General features: G+C 37.4%; 1 protein-coding gene and 1 pseudogene across 1 annotated transcript in view; one reads left to right on the top strand and one right to left on the bottom strand.

The window, feature by feature from the left end:
- The window catches only part of LOC125872833 (ATP synthase subunit d, mitochondrial), a 739,546-nt gene that overhangs the window by 26,597 nt on the left and 694,140 nt on the right, over positions 1 to 18,809 (top strand). The window lies entirely within an intron of this gene.
- LOC125872822 (uncharacterized) lies at positions 1,392 to 14,079 on the bottom strand (annotated as a pseudogene).

The raw sequence follows: 18,809 nt of genomic DNA, 5'->3' as shown, positions 1-18,809 counted from the left end.
GTCAATACAACAATATAATCACATGCATAAATCGAACATATACAATATTATCAATAATTATGAACAGAGTATAATTCACATTTCTCAAGATACACAATTTATGTCAACTCATTGGTCCTCTCATGGAATCCAAACCCAAACAGTTAGCATACCGGAGCGTGGTACCCGATCCAATGATTATGTCGGAATGTGGAAACCGATCCCATAATTATGCCAAAACGTGGCAACCGATCCAAGTTAGTGTGTCGGAACGCAACACCCAATCCATTCAACAAGCCATAATCACAATCACAATCACAATCACAAGTACATTCTCGTAATCATACAATCAAGTCATGATTCAATGGCATTCATCAATCATATATCCTCATTTACAACAAGTGTGATCAATAATGCAACATCCACATACATGCATGTATCATAATGAAGCAAGACAACATACATCACATAATCATAGAATCACAACCATCACCTACCTCGAAACAAACTTGCCCACCCTAAGAAACTTGATCCTTCCTTTTCACATTCGTTCCGCTTGTTCTTGGTCTACAAACAATCAATATAATACGAGAATCAATAAACAATCACCAATTACCCGAATTATTAACAATTCTAACAACCCTAGATCATATCCATGATCCCAAGTATCCCAATTATGGCTTTTTCCATCATAGTTTGTAGATCAAAACCATTTCCCATCAATAATTACCCATTAGACTACATTCTACGGATTGAAAAATGGATTTGAGGAGTTAAAATTTTACCTTTAGCCTCAAGAATAGTGGAAAACTGTTAAGAAAAGTCATGGGTTCGTTCCTTAGCCAGCAAATTCAAAAATTGCAGAATAAAATGTTTTTGGGGTTTATTTGCGACTTTAAGTCGCATCTGGCCCACCATAGCGGTCATCACCTCGCTACAGCAACCTCGCACTGGCCACCAAAATCACCGCCAAAGCGGCTTGCACGAAACAATGAGCTATTTTAATAATTCCAATATCCCCATTTCACAACACACCTTAAACCAACGAAGCTCAGAAACTACCCGTTCACGTTAAGATCAATTTCGGGAGTTCTACTCACCCGAATTCAATTCCGTAAAGTCGTACGGGTTTCTTAACGACTTATGTATCTACTCATGTGATCAAATTCATAATTAGATCACCCAATTGCTACCATATTTCCCTAGACCTCACAGACTCTGATTTTGTCCAAATCTGGACTAGGTTGGAAAATCCCAAGTTACTACGAAAAAGTTTTTCGACCCAAAATTTTTCCCCGTTGGCATTTCTATAACGATGTAACTCGGTTGTTACAATAGATACCAATTTACCCATCACTCGTCCCCGAGTGAAAAACTTAGGAAAATAGGCTAAAGAAGGAATGAAGTACTCTTTAATCGACGAATAATTGGGAATACTTGTCTCGCATGTCCCTCTCGATTTCCCAAGTAGCTTCCTCAACTTGACTATGCTTCCATTGAACTTTCACAGACTTAATCTCCTTGGTCTTCAGCTTATGCACATCACGATCAAGAATCGCAATCGGTTCCTCCTCATATTGGAGGTTTTTGTCTAACACAATTGAGTCCCACTTTATGATATAATCCTCGTCACCATGATATATCTTCAACATAGACACGTGGAATACTGGATGAACTCTCGATAAATTAGGAGGTAAAACCAATATATACGCCACTGGCCCTACGCATTCAAGAACCTCAAAGGGACCAATGTATCGCAGACTTGGCTTACCTTTCTTGCTAAATCTCATCACCCCTTTCATGGGTGATACCTTAAGAAAAACATTCTCATCGGTTTGAAGCGTCATGTCTCTTACCTTATGATCTGCATACTTCTTCTGTCTACTCTGGGATGCTAGAAGTTTAGTTTGAATACTTCTCACCTTATCTTGAGCATCCTACACTAAATCGACCCCTAAAGGTTTCACATCTCCAGTCTCGAACCATCATATGGGTGATCTACATCCCCTCCCATAAAGTGCCTCAAATGGTGCCATATCAATGCTGGAGTGATAACTATTATTATTGGAGAACTCACACAAGGGTATGAATTTATTCCAATGCCCTCCAAAATCAATCACACATGCCCTCAACATGTCTTCTAACACTTGAATAGTCCTCTCCGATTGCTCGTTCGTCTGTGGATGGAAGGTTGTACTAAAAGTGAGTTGTGTGCCTAATTCATTATGTAACTTCCTCTAAAACTTGGATGTGAATTGGGTACCACAGTCTGAGATGAGAGAGAAGGGCACCCCATGCAACCTCACTATCTCTTTCACATACACCTTAGCCAATTGTTCAGCATTATAATCTATTCTTATCGAAATAAAATGGGCTGACTTAGTCAATCTATCAACCACTACCCAAGTAGAATCAAACTTCCCCAAAGTCCTAGGAAGACCAACCACAAAATCCATGGCTATCCTTTCCCACTTCTATTCCGGAATTGACATTCTTTGAAGTAAACCTGTATGCCTTTGATGTTCATACTTCACTTGTTGGCAATTTTGACACTTAGCCACAAACTCCGCTATATCCTTCTTCATGCCTGGCCACCAATAAATTCGCTTCAAATCTCGGTACATCTTGGTCACACCCGGATAAATAGAATATCGCAAACCATGAGATTATGTCAACAATTTCTGAATCAAGTCATCAACTCGAGGAACACAAATCCTTCCTTTAAAACTGAGCTCACCTTCCGCATCAAGAGTGGTCTCTTGTGCCTTACCAATCGCTGTTTTCTTCTTAAGTTCATTCAAATTTTCATCCTCAAATTATTTGGCCTTGATTTCTTCAATGAATGTGACCCTCACTTAAATGCTAGCTAACACCCCACCTCTTTCTAAGATCCCTAACTGTATGAACTTAGACTCCAAGGTCTGAATTTCCTTAGCGACGGATCGCTTGGGTACAGTCAAGCAAGCTAAATTACCTATACTCACCGTTTTCCGACTCAAAGCGTCTGCCACCACATTAGGCTTACCTATGTCACGACCCGGGAGCACCCCCTAGTCGTAACCGGCGTACTCGACCTCGAAGAGGTCTAATACAAGCCTCTTAGCATTCATTCATCGCATAGACACCAAAACCATAAGGAATTAAAAACTTTCTTCACACACGAAGATACTTTCAATAAATAGCAAGCGGAAGACTTTCTAGACTTTATACAATATGTCTCAAAACCATCTAATATCTGAATATAACATTGGGACTAAGCCCACTCAAAACTTAAGCAAATACTAGAGAGACATAAAAAAAGAACATGTTGGTTATTGCCCTCGAATCTATGAGGACTCACCAAGTCTTCATCTTCAACTCTTAAAAACCTATCAAGTAGCCATGACATATCACCATCTCCAAATCCCTACACTTTAGTCAAAAAGCGAAAGAAAGGGGTTAGCACAATTAAGTACTAAGTATGGAGACCATGCAAGAAAATATGCACAACGGACATTTACAAGAAATGTATGCTTTCATATCCTTTGATAAAACCTTTCCGTTACAAGTATAAGAGACATAATACAAGTCAACATTAACATATAAGACCATAGCCAACCATACATATACTTAACATAAATCCATATACAACCCATGCTTAACTTTAGAAGGACACATGTCATTTCATTACCATAGGACCTCTACCTAATATAACCTTAAGACACACTTGAGTGAGACAAGAAGTGACCGCCCACACAATCCTCTTCAAGCACACTTAAGTGTTCCCCAAGATTACCTTAGATAAGGACTTTATAGGCAAAGTGCATAATCATACCCGATAGATAGCATATTAATGAGATGATATGTATAATGATGCTTACATAAAATAAATCATATTTAGTGGGGCATAGTACATGTGTGGTGAGTGACCATCAATATAGTATTTCCAAGGCCTACCACCCCCTTGGAGAGGCGAAAGAGGTACAAACCCCTCAATGTGGTTACCCGGGCCTACCACCCCCCGAGCTAGGGACCAAGGTACAAACCCCTCGATATGGTTATACGGGCCTACTACCCCCCGTACTAGGCAACCAAGGTACCAACCCCTCGATATGGTTATACGGGCCTACTACCCCCCGTACTAGGCAACCAAGGTACCAACCCCTCGATATGGTTATACGGGCCTACTACCCCCCGTACTAGGCAACCAAGGTACCAACCCCTCGATATGGTTATACGGGCCTACTACCCCCCGTACTAGGCAACCAAGGTACCAACCCCTCGATATGGTTATACGGGCCTACTACCCCCCGTACTAGGCAACCAAGGTACCAACCCCTCGATATGGTTATACGGGCCTACTACCCCCCGTACTAGGCAACCAAGGTACCAACCCCTCGATATGGTTATACGGGCCTACTACCCCCCGTACTAGGCTTCGTCGACTCACAACACTTATATAGAGAAAACAATATACATGTGTCCATTTCATCATCATTTCAGTAATTATATAACCATCCGATTCATAGGACGTACATTGGACCTTCCATTTCCTAAGAATTCTATAAATGGGCATTTTATCAAACACAAGGTGGGCTATTGTTCATGTAAATGAAATCTTGTATTTCAAGAATACTAAGTCCAACCAATTCCAAAATCCATATAAATCAGCCCACCAACAACATACATATATATCAACCTTCATAATTTGATCATGGAAGCATGAAAACCATAAACATCACATAATAATTCCATTTCATGATAATATGCAAAATAGACCATAATAGGATGTGTAGTAGTAATTCCATAATTCAAGAGTTCATAAATAATCATAAGGACCCATAAACTTGAAGTAGAAATAGAGGATAAATGGTTGGACTTGTGGAAAGGAAGGTTTCCACAATCAAACCCACATACCTCAACTTGTTCACGAGTATATCAACCTTAGAAATACAATTACATAACTTATTTAACTTCTATTAGCTCAGTAATGTTGACGTAAAATAGGATCATCATCATAAGTAAGCCTAGCATGTACAAATACAACTATGCTCCCAAAACAGTGAATCTGGCCAGCCTAGTACCTCATGTTGCATCTTAGATTTGAAAAGGAAAATGGCAGAACTAGACTTTATAACCTTCATGAAAGATGTAGATACATCTCTTAGGGTTGCAAACAAACAAGGATCACCGCAAAATATATTTTGTACAAAAAGATATAGTCAAGACACTAGCCGCTGGTCATGCAGGATTTCAATTCTCGGAATCTGGGCAGAACTTGCCCTATGTTGCGTCCCATATTTCGTATCCATAACAGTTAAATTAGAATTTTACATAAACATAAAAGTTGTAGGTATACGAGTTAGCTTTCCAAATCATATTTATTCACTGCAAACTAAGTTCTAGAGCAAGAGATATGCCTAAAATACCAAACACTATCCAGCTCAAAAACAGGTTTCGTCACTTACATCCGAAAGGAATGCCATATCCTATCGATTCATATTCAACAAAGCTTCTAATGTATCAAGAAGAGGCACCTAAGTCTACCAAGTCAAGACACACATCACATTATAAAGATCCTTCACATTCCATCATCATCACATATGAACAATAATAGAGGACACACTTTCAATCACAATACAATAACACTTTAAACAAGATCACCTTGAGATCACATGAACACCTTTATATTCACAACATGATTGCCTTTACTTCATTTGATTCTCATTCAAGTCCTTCACATCACATTCACATATATGATATCATGTCAACACTTCAATTCCTCATATAATGCCTCCAAGGCCATAAACACAATACATTCAATAAGTAAACACCTCCACCATAAGTGGATCACACATCAATCTATCACAATTCTATATCAATTCTACCTTAACAATGAAGTTAGGTCCACTTACCCTTTTTCCCAAGCCACAATCACCATTCCTCAACTCTCCAACAATTCACAATAGATAAGCATAGATAATAATAGAAGTCAACTATTCAACTCAATCCAAGCATACTTCCATCATCATTCAATCATAAATAATAAACCCACTTCATAAGCCAACTTTAGGAAACTTGCCAAGACATGGGTTCATGGAAATTTCTTTCTTAAAACCATCAATAGACACCATTAATAACGTAAATCATCAAAAAAAATCATTTAATGCAAGAACCCATGCTTAGAATCGAAATTAGGATTTTTGTGTTTTTGGAAGAACTTTGAATCATTTGAATTGAGCTCCTTGAAAGGAAGAATAATCAAGGATAAAGGATCCCCATACCTCTAAGTTGAAAACCCACGAGAATTGAAGAAGAAAGAACTCAAAATCTTCAATCCTAGCTCCAACTTCTTCTTCTTCTTCTTCCCCTCTTCTTCTCTTCTTCACTCAAGAACCCTAACTCTTACTCTTTTAAAATGGAACAAAAATGATCCACAATCAGCCTAACACAATAATATAACCTCAAAAGAAAAGATTTGTGAAAAGACCAAAATGCCCTTAAATTTCCGGACGGACTCCTTGCTAACTGCCCAACTTTCAAAGGGCATAACTCGCTCATACGAACTCGGAATCGAGCAAACTCGGTGGCGTTGGAAAGATCGTTCCAAGGGCTTTCCAAACATAACTGGAACTACTCCTGGATCATCCTGAGCTAGGAGTTATGACTGCTCAAAGTTGGCCAAAAACTCACTGATTTCCCACACTTAACCAAATTTCCAAGTTCTGGACTTTTTCCAAAAGTGACTACTTCCAATTTCAAGCTACTTCATATTCATTTTAAATTGTCGGATGTAACACAATTAAAATGAAATTACATAAAAACCCCTCATAGAACCTCATTATAAAGTCAACACAAAGTCATAGGCTCTTGCTTAATCTATCATTTTCCGAGTCGTTACAACCCAGATGGTATTGACTGGTCACATCATAATCCTTGAGTAACTCCATCCACCTTCGCTGTCTCAAATTCAGATCCTTTTGAGTGAACACATGCTGCAAACTACGATGATCAGTAAACACCTCACACTTAACACTATAAAGATAACGCCACCAGATCTTAAGAGCGAACACTATCGCTGCCAACTCCAAATCATGTGTTGGGTAATTCCTCTCATGCACATTCAATTGACGCGAGTCATACGCTATAATATTCTTATCCTGCATCAACACAACACCCAAACCAGAATGTGAAGCATCACAATAAACAACAAAATCTTTACCTTCCACCGGTAATGCTAGGATAGGTGAGTTGGTCAAGAGAGTCTTGAACTTTTGGAAGCTCTCCTCACATTTTTCAGTCAATTCAAATGGTAACTCCTTTTTGGTCAAATTTGTCAAGTGAGTGGCAATAGAAACAAAGTTCTTCACAAATCGACGATAATAGCTAGCGAGCCCTACAAAACTCCTAACTTCCGTTACAGAGCTAGGCCGAACACAATTCTTAACCACCTCAATCTTTTGGGGATCTATCATTACCCCTTCTTTTGAAACTACATGTCCCAAAAATGCAACATAAGTCAACCAAAATTCACACTTGGAGAATTTATCATACAACCTTTGTTTCCCAAGAACACCCAGAACAATACGAAGATTGTCGGCATGCTCTTCCTCTCTTTTTGAATAGACCAAAATGTCATCAATTAATCCTATAACAAATGAATCAAGAAATGGCTTAAACACACCATTCATCAAACTCATGAAAGCTGCAAGCACATTAGTCAAACCAAAAGACATAACTAGGAACTCATAGTGCCCATAGTGGGTTCTAAACGCCATCTTGGGCACATCCTCAGGCCTAATTTTTAATTGATGATAACTAGACCTTAGATCAATTTTAGAGAAAACTGATGCACCTTGCAATTGGTCAAAAAGATCATATATTCAAGGCAAAAGGTACTTGTTCTGAATAGTGACCCTATTCAATTACCGATAATCTATACACATTCTCATACTACAATCCGTTGTCTTAACAAACAAGACTGGAGCACCCCATGGGAAAGCAATAGGACGAATAAATCCCTTATCAAGAAGCTCTTAGATTTGAGCCTTAAGCTCTCTTAATTCTGCCGGAGCCATGCTATAGGGAGGGATAGAAATGGGACGAGTACTAGGTTCTAAATCAATGCAGAAATCTATATCTCTATTCGGAGGCATACCAGGCAAATCATTAGGAAACACTTCTTTAAATTCTGACATCACATGAGTAGACTCAATGGATGAAGTCTCAACCTCAACATCCCTAATATGAGCCAAATAATCCAAACAACCCTGCCCTACCAATTTTCTATCCCGAATTGAGGATATGATCTTAGCTTGCTTAGGCTTGTACACCCCTTCCCACTCTAATTTTTCCCTTCCCAAAATTTCTAGAGTTACAAACTTAGTATTACAATAAAGCATAACATAATAGGGGGACAACCAAGTCATGCCTAAGATTATATCAAAATCAGTCATATCCAAAATCATCAAATCTGAAAACCCATAGATAAAATAGGACAAGCACGATAGACATGAGTGACTATGGCATACTTTCCAACTAGGGTAGAAACATGGATGGGGCATCAAGTATATCACAAATCATAGCAAATTCTGAGGCAAATCGCATGGATACATATGAATAAGTAGAACCCGGATCAAATAACACATTAGCCATTTGGTCACAGACAAGAATAGTACCTGTGATCACTGTGTCAGACGCCTCTGGCTCATTCTTGCCCGGAAAGGCATAACACTAATCCCTATCATCTTGATGAGCTACTTCCTTGCCTGGTTGCACATTACCCTTGCCTGCATTACCATTTCATCTACCTCCACAACCTCGTTGATTACCTCATCTCCCACCTTATGGACTTCCTCGACCATAATTACCATTTCCCCCGGGTACAATTGCTCTAGTCTGTTGCTGCGTGGAATCCAACACACGTGGGTGGGGACAATCTCTCCTTATATGCCCAGGCTCTCCACAGTTGTAACATGTACGATCAAAAGATGGTATGTTGCCCGTTTAAGGCGCAACTCCCTGGCTATCTTGAATCAAATTATGAGGTGGAGTTCCCGAGTAATTACATGTAGAGGCGGACATAGTGGACTGAATTGGCTTGGCTGCAAGCGTTGGCCTTCCGGACCCCCTGGAGTAAGAACCTTGAAAGTTACCCGAGTTCTTGGCCCTTTTAGCCAATGCCTTAGCCTGACCGTCTCGCTTCACCCCCTCCATTTTCTTCACAAAGTCTGTTAGCTCATTAAAGCTCCTCCCCGCAGAGGTCATATGAACAAATAATACCTGCAACTCAGAGTTTAGTCCCCTAATTAATAAACGGATCCTCTCCTCCTCAGTAGTCACCAATTGAGTAGCATATCTAGACAAATCATGGAACTTGGCCTCATAAGTAGCCACATACATACCACATTGCTCCAAAGCCATGAACTAATCCTTCTTGCGATCCCTCAAAGTCCTAGGCACATATTTCTCCAAAAATAAAGCATTAAATTGCGTCCAAGTAACTGGAGGTAAAACTGAAGATCTGCATTCCATATAAGCTCTCCACCACTGCTTAGCCTCACCTTGAAGCTGAAAAGTCACGAACTCAACCCCATGCTGATGGACAATTCCCAACTTATGAAGCCTCTCATAGCAGTCTAAGATAAACTCATGAGCATCCTCACTCTTAGAACCAAGAAATACATGAGGCTTTAGCTTCAAAAACTTAGTCAACATCTCATTCTCATCACTAGTCATAATAGAACCCAACAAAGGATGGAAGAAATCATCATTACCTCCAGTCCCGCCCACCTTGGGCGCAGTGATAACAATTAGGGCTGGGCATTTGGTTATTCGGTTCAATTTCGATTTTTTCAGTTTTTGTTCTTGTACAATGTGTACCGAACACCGAACCAAATTATTTCGGTTCGGTTCATTTTTTTATTTCGGTTCAGTTTATGTTATTTCGGTTCGGTTTTTGTTAGCTCGATTTTTTTGTTATGGGCCTGCTTAGTGGGCTTTTAAAAATTTAAAATTATACAATTTGTTTTGTTTGATTTTTCAATTTAATGGGCTAAAAGTAGTTATGTTGCTATGTCATCTCAACTGCAATATTCTGTAAAATGCCCTATAGCTGAAAGCTGAAACATGTACATTTCACACTTGTACCACTGCTACTATAAACGAAATATTATTACATATATATGTACCACTGCTGTTATAAACTAATGCAAGCTGTAAAATGCAAGTTGTCCCTAAAGAAGTATACTTGTAGTTGTATAATGCAAGTTGTTCCTAAATTAATTGGACATTTAATTTAACTAACAACAAAAAGCTCACCTCAAAAGTCAAAATTGTCATACTGCCAAAGTTTTTAATTAACAAAAGTGCATTGTACTAACAAGCAACAATTTAACAAGTGATAAAACTTCACTACACTTCACAAATACAATGATCAATTGATCATGCCATTACACCACAACATAATAATAATTTAACAAGTAACAATAATGCACCAATGTAGTTTCTTTCATGAGACCATTTTCAAGTTTCAAGTGGCAACAATAACAAACAACAATAATGAGCAACAAACAATGTAGCTTCTTGCCTTCTTCCATGAGATCACTTTCAAATGCCAACAATAACAAATAACAAAAAATGAGCAACAATGTAGTTTTTTGACTTTCTTCCATGAGACCACTTTCAAGTCTCAAGTGCCAACAAAAATACTAACAAAACTTAGTACTTTATGTTTTTCTTCATTGTCTTGACTCTAGGATCTTTTAAGATAAAATCAAATGTTAGAATATTACTTTTAAGATTAGAAAAATGATATGATTAAATAAATGACGTATTGAACTCACCACTATTAAATACTTGAGACTTGCAAGTCAATCATAGATCAACAATGGAAGAGTTTCTTCCACTATTTGCCATCTCTATAAATAAGAAAATCAAATATGTCATACAACACAATAAGTATTTTATTTTCCAAAACAAATAAAAAAAATAAAAAGTCTTACCAAGTTCAAACTTTTCAAGAAACTCCAAACTTTCTTCAACACAAATAGGCTTAGTTTCTTGTCTAAGCCAATCTCGGACACAAATAAGGCATTGCACACATTTGAGAGTCAATGAACTTCTAAAGGGATCAAGAATACGATCACCGGTACGAAATGCACATTCCGATGCCACACTCGACATAGGAATAGCCAATACATCTCGAGCCAACTGTGAAAGTACAGGAAATCTAGGAGAATTAACTTTCCACCAAATCAAAATATCAAAATCCTCAGATTCAGGCTCTTGGTCTTCAAGAAGATATCTATCCAACTCAAATCTAACACCTAAACTTTCAGAATCTTCCTTTTGTTTCTTCATGTAAAACTTAGTTCTCAAAGAATTTGTTTTCACATTTTGAGAAAGACCACAAGTAGATGAATCAGATAAGTCAGATGAAGATGATTGATTTTTAGAACCTTTTGCATACTTACTTGCATAGATTGCAAATAATTTTTTCAAGTAAGCCTCTACTTCATTATTCACTATCTTTCCCTTTTCTTCCCCAAGTAATTCTTCAAGAGCAAAACTAACATACACAAATTTGTTGCGAGGATCCAAAACAGAAGCAATAAAAAGCATTTTGTTCATCTTCTCAGGAGTACCCCAATATTTCTTGAACTTTTCTTTCATCCCCGAAACCATTTTACTCAAATCAACTTCATCACTTGTCATACATACTTTCCAATATGCATCAAACTCACATATATCTTCAAAATGAACATTACAAGTAACATACCGTGAACCTGAAACTTTCAATGTGAGCTCATAAAATTTTTCAAGAAACTTTATGACATTCCTTACATTAGTCCAATCCTCATTTTGAATTGAACCTGCAATACAGTCATCTTCACAAACATCAGTAGCAAGAAAAGAATTAAAATTACCATCATAAAGATCAAACATCTCAAAAGCTTTCTCAAACTTTTCTGCCGTGTCCAACATCAAATAAGTGGAATTCCACCTAGTAGGCACATCTAAAGACAACATTTTATCACTTTCTATCTTTTTCATTTCAACACATTTCAAGAAGTTTCTTGTCCTTGTAGAAGATGATCTAACATATTTCACCATTCGTCTCACCCGTTTAATAAAAGGACCAATTTCTTTCAAACAATCTTGCACAATTAAATTAAGTATGTGAGCCATACATCTCACATGAAGATGCTTACCATCCATCATATTAGTTCCCCACAAATCTAATTTTTTGGACAACTCTAAAACCGCCACATCATTTGAAGAGGCATTATTAACCGTAACAGTAAAGACATTGTCCAAATTCCAATCAAGTAAACAATTATTAATACACTCAGCCAAATGCTCACCTTTATGACTAGTGATAGGACAAAAATTCAATATTCTTTTATGAAGCACTCAGTCCCTATCAATAAAGTGAGCAGTCAAACACATATAATTGATTATTTGCACCGAAGTCCATGTGTCTGTTGTGAGACAAATTCTTGGTTGTATTTCTCTAAAAGACTTTTTCAAATCTATTCTCAATTCACCATAAACTTTATAAGAATCCCTTGTTATGGTTCTACGAGAAGGAATTCGAAACAAAGGTTGGACTTTACTCATAAACTTCTTAAAGCCTTCTTTTTCAACAAAAACTAAAATGTAGTTCATCCAAAATTATCATCTCAACTAAAGCTCTCCTAGCTACCTCTTGCTCAAATTTCGAAGTCTCTATCGAAGAACTGTTACTTTGAATATTTAACAAGTTTTGAATACTAGGTGCAACAGGCGGGGGATTATACACTTTACATCGGTTAGTCAAATGTTGTCTCAATCCACTTGTTCCATTTTTAGTTGTATTAGTAGCATAGTATTGTTTACAATGTAAACACTTTGCTTTAACTAATACACCATTTTCAAAAAAAAATTCAAAGTGTTGCCAAACAGGAGATCTAGGATCCATTTCTTTTTTTTTTTATTTCCTCTGTGCCAATTAACGCATCATTGTTATTAGTAGGTGTATTATTCGTAGAACCAGCCATACTTATTCGACTTTGATCAGCCACACCCACATTTAATTGATTTTGTTCAGCCATCTATATAAAAAAATTATTTCACAATGAATTCACACACTAACTAAGTAACTAGTAACAAAAGCAAAAATAAAAAAGAAAAATAAATGAAAAAGGAAATATTCATTTTGAAACTTTGTAACTTAAAATGAAAGAAGAAATATTGACAATACCTTATGGTGGTCACCGCCTCGCCGGCTGCTGCGTGATGCTGGTCGACGGTCGCTGCTGCGTGGTGCATGATGGTCGACGGTCGTTGGCTTGTTGCTGATTATCGGTCACCGGAAGACATGGAAAGTATCGTGGAAAGTTGGGACATGGAATCAGAATGTGCGGCTGCTATGCCTATTCCCAATTTTCTATTCTGCTAACTACTAAGAAATTAGAAAAGTAAAAGGGTAAAGTTTGACCTAATTGATTTTTGCCTATTTATTATTTGATATTAATAAAATATTAATAATATTATAAATATAATATAATATATTTCGGTAAACTGAAATACCAAATAATACCAAATCAAATATCGAAAACTGAACCTAAATATCGAAAAATATGAAAATATGTACCGAATACCGAACCGAAAACTGAAATACCAAAATAATTCGGTTCAGTTCGGTGTTTCAATTTCTCAGTGTTTATGCCCACCCCTATTAGCAATAGGAGGATTGGCGGGGGCTTGAGTCGCTTGAATAGAAAGAAGCACTCCAGGACCAACCAACCCTTTCAAGAATGACATAATATGTTGAGCTAACACTGGGTCTATGGGAGGATCACCGGTAGTCTCACCCTGCACCTCTTCCTCTTGTCCAACCTCCTCAACATTTTCAACCTCAATATCCTCATTTATCTCTTCATGATGCACAAGAGGGGCCTCATTTTGGGGAGCATTTTCGATCGGTACCCCATCTCTAGTAGGCGCTACTCTTCCTCGGCCTCTACCCCTAGCTCTTCCTCTACCCATGCCTCGACCGCGACCTCTCGCTGCAGATTCCTCAGCATGAGCATTGATGGGAGCTACAGCCTTGACGCCGTTGAACCTAATATTAACCATCTGATGACAAAAGAGTGAAGAAGGTTAGATACCAATTTGAATCGTTAGATACAAATTGGAATCAAGTTATTGCACGAAAGGAGACAAGAGAAAATAAAGAGATTTCCTAAAGTCATATTGCCTCTCGAAGAAAAGTAAAGGCGTCCCCGTACCGTTCCGCAAGACTCTACTAGACTCGTTTTGGTACATCGAGATCAACGAAGCTAGGTTCTGATACCAACTTTGTCACGACCCAGACCGTCGTGATTGACACCCACACTAACCCTCCGGTGGGAGAACCACTACTACAACCCAAACAAGGCCACTAAATCGAAATACTAACATATTTAAGTTACGGAAGCAAGTTAAAAGCTAAAACTGAAGTTCCAATAAACTTCCAAAAGATCTAACAACTAAAGAATGCGAAAAATACACCTAGAACCTGAAAGTCAATGTACCAAAACATCTAAAGTTCAACAAGTCTAAACAAGAAGGGATACAATCCCAAACTAATGAACTAATAACTAACTAGGAAGTCTAAGTCCGAAATGTGGACATAGACAGAAAGGAGAACTCATGGCAGCTTGAAGAACTGGCTCACCCTTAAATTCGAACGATAATCACTGATCTTCTAAGCGAGGTCTATCAATAGCCGCTTGAAGATTCCCTGTACTCAACAAACAAAGAGCAAATGCAATATCAGTACACAACCACATTGTACTGGTATGATCATGCGGCTATCTCACTAAGTGCAACATATATAATTCAATACAACAATATAATCACATGCATCTATCGAACATATACAATATTATCAATAATTACGAACAAGGTATAATTCATATTTCTCAAGATACACAATTTATGTCAACTCATTGGTTCTCTCATGGAACCCAAACCCAAATCCAAACAGTTAGCATACCGAAATGTGGTACCCGATCCAATGATTATGCCGGAACGTGGCAATCGATCTCATAACTATGCCGAAACGTGGAAATCAATCCAAGTTAGTGTGTTGGAACACAACACCCGATCCATTCAACAAGCCACAATCACAATCACAAGTACATTCTCATAATCATACAATCAAGTCATGATTCAATGGCATTCATCAATCATATATCCTCATTTACAACAAGTGTGGTCAATAATGCAACATCCACATACATACATGTATCATAATGAAACAAGACAACATACATCATACAAATATAAAATCACAACCATCACTTACCTCGAAACAAGCTTGAAACCCTAAGAAACATGATCCTTCCCTTTTCGAATTCTTTCCGCTTGTTCTTGGTCTACAAACAATCAGTATAATATGGGAATCAATAAACAATCACCAATTACCTGGATTACTAACAATTCTAACAACCCTAGATCATACCCATGATCTCAAGTATCCCAATTAGGGCTTTTTCCATCATAGTTTCTAGATCAAAACCCTCCCCATCGATAATTACCCATTAGACTACGTTCTACGGATAAAAAAATGGATTCGGGGAGTTAAAATCTTACATTTATCCTCAAGAATGGTGGAAAACTGTTAAGAAAAGCTTTGGGTTTGTTCCTTAGCCCTCAAATTCAAAAATTTCAGAATAAAACATTTTTGGGGTTTATTTACGACTTTAAGTCACGTCTGGCCCGCCACAACGGTCATCACCTCGCTACAGCGGCCCCGCACTGGCCACCAAAATCACCGCCAAAGCGGCTTGCACGAAACAATGAGCTATTTTAATAATTTCAATAGCCCCATTTCACAACACACCTTCAACCAACGACGCTCAGAAACTACCCGTTTACGCTAAGATCAATTTCAGGAGTTCTACTCACCCGAATTCAATTCTGTAAAGTCGTACGAGTTCCTTAACGATTTATCTATCTACTCATGTGATCAAATTCATAATTAGATCACCCAATTGCTACCAAATTTCCTTAGATCTCCTAGACTCCGATTTCGTCCAAATCTGGACTAGGTTGGGAAATCCCATGTTACTACGAAAAAAATTTTCGACCCAAAAATTTTTCCCATTGGCTTTTCTATAACGACGTAACCCAGTCGGTACAACCTTACTATATATGATCAAATATTTTGCAGTGAATTTATTGACAAGATTCTGCCTTTCCCCAATGAGAAGACATTGAAATGGCATCAAAGACATTTATTTAAAGTTATTCTATAAGATAGTCAACTGCAAATGAAAGTGTCCATAAGATGATTGTTGCTATGAACAAGTTGAATGAACAATTTACTTGCACTAACGAGGTCACAAATATAGTGATTTTTAAGAATGTATTCGACTAAACTCAAAGCCTCATCATATCCATGAATCTAGAAAATGATATATCAAGATGAGTTCAATCATGCAACATCTTCGTGAATATGATTTGATCAAAAAGACACTGTCAATATTTGAACAGTTGGTGTATAAGATTGGATGACATCATCATAAGAAATTAAGTGATGTTTTAATTAGGAGGAGTATAATACGTGTTGCACTCTTTTTTCCTTGACTGAGGTTTTGTCCCACTGGGTTTCCCTGACAAGATTTTTAATGAGGCAACAAATAATGCATATCAAAAGATATGTGTACTCTTTTTCCTTCACTAGAATTTTTTCCCACATAGTTTTTTCTAGTAAGGTTTTATCGAGGCACATTATCTATGGACATCCAAGGGGGAGTGTCATAAATCCGTTGAATTGTGGATTGTCCATTTGATTACTTCAAGAATTAATTGATGAATTCATGTGTGTATAATTCCAAGGTGATATGAACCTTGGTGGATAACTATATATCTACTAGTTTGGCTTTTAACAAGGTGACCTTTGGGTATGATATCTCAACACTATAAATAGAGATATCATTCACCATTTGGACAACACCTCTGAATAAGAAGAGAAGTTCTCTCTTTTATCTGCATTTCTTGCCTTTTTCTCTTTATAATTATATTATCTTGAGAATGATTTTATAACAAAACTAAATTAATAAAAAATAATTACTTCTTTTTAATATAGCGGACAAGAAAAAACTACGTAAACGGAAAAGAAAAATTTAAAAAATAAATAAATAAAGGAAAATGATAAAAATCCTAGAGGTGCGAAGCCCTCGTAAATCATCATAAAGGCACACAACCGAATGATTATTTTCTCGCTTCTCTGAGCCTCGTTCTTTTTCTTTTTGAAGCTTGATCGATAGTATAGAAATAACAAGCGACATTGTTGCAAATACTTTTAGACTGCGAGAAAATGCGCGGTTCAGTGAAGAAGATCGCCGACGTGACTTTCAAGGCCGGCAGGACTATTGATTGGGAAGGAATGGCCAAGCTTCTTGTCACCGATGAAGCTCGCAAGGAGTTCTCCAATCTCCGTCGCGCTTTCGATGATGTCAACTCCCAACTTCAGACCAAGTTCAGCCAGGTTTCCTCTTTCTCTCTATCTGCATTTTTTTTCATAGATATTTTCTGTATATGGATCTAGATTTAGATTGTTACCTTTACTATTCTGCCGTTTTTGGATCTATTATTTGGTGAATTACTAATTTGGTTGACTAAAGCATGAGCTGTTTCATATTTGTCAAGTATGAATGTTTTTATGTCAATTAACAGTTTATGGGAAATGGTGGGGAGAAGGTGGAGTTTTTGTTGAAGGATTGAGTTGTTATGCTGGGATTGATTTTATTGGATTTTGGGATGTTTAACTAGAAAATTTACGGGGCTGATTTCCATTAAAATTGATTTAACATGATTGTTTTATTAGGAATGATCTCTATAATATGATTTGAAGAGTGGTGAACGTTGCCATTTGTACTCTTGCATTTGTTGGATGAGTGATTATAGCGATGTGTGGGGAATTGTAGTTGCAAAAGAAAATCAAAGGCATTGAATAAAAAAGGAAACTTGCTTCAATCAGTTGATGGCTGACTGATTAGATGACAAAGAAAGAAGAAGATGATAAATCAGGTACTGGGTAACCTCTATGCACTAAGGCTTCGACTGATGTGAAGAAATCACAGCCTCTGTTGGAGTTTGAACTTGAGACCTCATGGTTCTCAACTTACTTTATTTACCTGTAGGCCATATTCTTGGGTGCTTATGTGCATCCTTTCTATTTGTCCCCAAAGGCTTATGCTATAGGTTCTTGGACAAATCCCTTAACTATTATATTTGTATATAAAGGAACAAGAGACCATTAATAGGTTCTTTAACTATTATATTTGTATATAAAGGCAGAAGAAACCATTAATAGGTTCTTTTGTATTGTGCCTGTGTACTTGTTATTCCCTTATTTCTACAACAAACTCAATTTAGTCCCACAAAATAGCAAGTTGAACTATGCAAATGCAGTAGTAAAAGTAGAAGAAAAGGATACTACGCGAATACCAACTAAAACTAATAAATAAGGAGAAGATGAGCGAGGATTGAAGGAATGAAATCTGTAACTGAAAGAACTGCAGGTGCCTCTTCTCTCTCCTTTTTTTTTGTAAAGGAAGACATGTTGGATAATGTGGAAACCTTTACTAGCATTTCTAAATTGTTATGGTTAAACTTTAGAGAATTATACAGGAGTCATTTGGATAGAAAATGCAATGTTCAACATTCACATCATGGTTCTTGAGGAACCTGGTTTTGGAGGGACCATGCGAGAACTCTAGATTATTCACTAGAAACGCATCCTCTTCATCATAAATAATCAGGTTGCCCTCCATGACCTGAACCAAAAGCAATAGAGATTCAACTGCTTCTTAAGT

Source organism: Solanum stenotomum, chromosome 8 (assembly GCF_019186545.1).
Source record: "Solanum stenotomum isolate F172 chromosome 8, ASM1918654v1, whole genome shotgun sequence".
In the NCBI taxonomy this organism is placed as follows: domain Eukaryota; kingdom Viridiplantae; phylum Streptophyta; class Magnoliopsida; order Solanales; family Solanaceae; genus Solanum; species Solanum stenotomum.
This window is presented reverse-complemented; position numbering and strand designations above follow the sequence as displayed.